We start from the raw sequence: 3,078 nt of genomic DNA on the forward strand, positions 1-3,078 counted from the left end.
CACACACACACACACACACACACACACACACACACACACACTATTCAAAACCAATGACATTTATTAACATTTCTTTATTAAATAGATTTTTTAAAAGTTCTATTTGTTGTTGATTTATTTTATCTGCATATCGCAAATATTTTATTTATTTATTTACATGAAAACCCATTTTAATTTCAAAAATGAATATCATTTAATTTTGTTTTTGCTCATTTTATTAACTAGAATGACAAAAAAAACGATTTTCCTCCCCTGTAAACAATATTTTAATTTAGATGTTTTTTTTCTATATTTAGAGTATATTTAGATATGTAGGCTATGTGATAAATTCATATTTGTATACATACAGAGAGAGAGAGAGAGAGAGAGAGCACAATTACAAAATCTCATGTTAACGTGTCTTTTCCTGTTCATGTTTTTATAATGAGCTGATTTTTGATCACTTGTATGTTTATGGTAAACACACATGTATATTCTTGTACTACTCCTCTCTTAAAGTCACTTTTGATAAAAGCATTTCTAAATGTATGTCACCATGGACTAATCAATAAAAGTCAAAGTTAAAAACCAGATTGACAATCACAAAATGTCCACCAAGCAAAAAAAGAAAAAAAAAAAGAAAAAAAAGTTGTCCGATACTGTAATTCAGTGGGATAAATGGATTAGTCTCCATGGAGACGGCAGGCCGGAGTTGTAGTATGGAGGTATCGCAGTCTTCACCCAAACAGATGGGCGGTGAGACGGCAGGGAGCAGATCAATATCCATGTGCTCTAGTGAACACAGGCCTCCCTTGTCTGCTGGAGCCAAACCAGCCTGAGGGCCGCCATGGCCTCTCTTCTCTCTCGCTCACTCACTCACTCAGACTGACCGTTTTCTCACTGCGGACACTTACTGAAAGAGATACTTATGATCCTGAGGTCATGAAGGCACTGGAGGACACTAAACGCTTTCTAAAGTCGCACTCTGATTAATAATCTAACAGATGACTGTGAAGCCATCTTGAAACAACAATGAAAGAACCTCACAGAGTGTTAACTGACTTGCCTTCATGGGAGCTGGTAAATGTATCAACTGTTCTGGATGCGCTAAGCTTCGACATGAACTGTGACAGTAGGGTAAAATGACAATAATAAACAGTTAAAGGAATATTCATTTAAATGTACAACAACCACAGAAAACATGCACAGTTAAAAGGGGTTAAAGGGCAAAAATCTACAAGTTTATGACCTTTACCAGATAAAATAAAGTATCGCACTGGAATGAACATTAAAACACACACTACTGCGTACTATATAGTATATAACTACTATACTATACAATGCTATATATACGTTATAACTAAATAAATAAAAAGATAAAAGTAGTCTAAATAAATAACTAGTATGTCGGCTATTTAATAGATGTATACAAATAAATGCATATATGATAAAAGAATATTGCATTTAATCAATGCATATGCCTATATAATAAAATATATATATTTTTTAATATAATAATAATAAAATATTAGATTCTGTTCTTTAGAACTATTCATCAAAGAATCCTGAAAAAAATATATCATGGTTTCCACAAAAATATTAAGCAACTGTTTTCAACTTTGATCATAATAATAAATGTTTCTTGAGCAGCAAATCAGCATATTAGAATGATTTCTGAAGGATCATGTGACACTGAGACTGACCGTTTTCTCACTGCGGACACTTACTGAAAGAGATACTTATGATCCTGAGGTCATGAAGGCACTGGAGGACACTAAACGCTTTCTAAAGTCGCACTCTGATTAATAATCTAACAGATGACTGTGAAGCCATCTTGAAACAACAATGAAAGAACCTCACAGAGTGTTAACTGACTTGCCTTCATGGGAGCTGGTAAATGTATCAACTGTTCTGGATGCGCTAAGCTTCGACATGAACTGTGACAGTAGGGTAAAATGACAATAATAAACAGTTAAAGGAATATTCATTTAAATGTACAACAACCACAGAAAACATGCACAGTTAAAAGGGGTTAAAGGGCAAAAATCTACAAGTTTATGACCTTTACCAGATAAAATAAAGTATCGCACTGGAATGAACATTAAAACACACACTACTGCGTACTATATAGTATATAACTACTATACTATACAATGCTATATATACGTTATAACTAAATAAATAAAAAGATAAAAGTAGTCTAAATAAATAACTAGTATGTCGGCTATTTAATAGATGTATACAAATAAATGCATATATGATAAAAGAATATTGCATTTAATCAATGCATATGCCTATATAATAAAATATATATATTTTTTAATATAATAATAATAAAATATTAGATTCTGTTCTTTAGAACTATTCATCAAAGAATCCTGAAAAAAATATATCATGGTTTCCACAAAAATATTAAGCAACTGTTTTCAACTTTGATCATAATAATAAATGTTTCTTGAGCAGCAAATCAGCATATTAGAATGATTTCAAAAGGATATAAATGATATTTTAAAGTATATTAAAATATATTTGACTCTATTTTATTATACTTATGTAAGAAAATCTTACCAACCCCAACTTCTGAATACTAATGTATATACAGTATAATTAGACAAAAATGTAGCTTAAAAAAAAGTTGGATCTAAAAGTATGCACTACTCCTAATCTTGCACACTAGATTCAAATTCAAACCAGTTCTGCTGGCATGACTCTTGTACACTATATAGAACTGATACTATGCAAATTGAGATGCTGCCAGAAAATGTGATTGTACTGTAAAATTACAATAATAATTCACTCCAACCATAACGTCTGAAGCGCTCCGCAGCGATGGTGTGGATAAGAGAGATTTTATGGTAAGATGGTTTGTTCACTGGGATGCTTGTGTGCTACTGTGGGGGCGTTCTTGGAGAGAGCATCTATGAGATGTTGCTGTGAGATTGCTCCAGGCCTGGGTTGAAAAGTCATGGCAGAAGGTCATTAGAATCTGGTTTCACATTAGCATGTGCTGAATGGGATTACCCAGCCAGAGGAGCTCAGAGGAGACCAACACACACACACACACACACACACACACACACACACACACACACACACACA

This window comes from Sinocyclocheilus anshuiensis, unplaced genomic scaffold, assembly GCF_001515605.1.
Source record: "Sinocyclocheilus anshuiensis isolate Anshui unplaced genomic scaffold, SAMN03320099.WGS_v1.1 scaffold188, whole genome shotgun sequence".
Lineage (NCBI taxonomy): Eukaryota > Metazoa > Chordata > Actinopteri > Cypriniformes > Cyprinidae > Sinocyclocheilus > Sinocyclocheilus anshuiensis.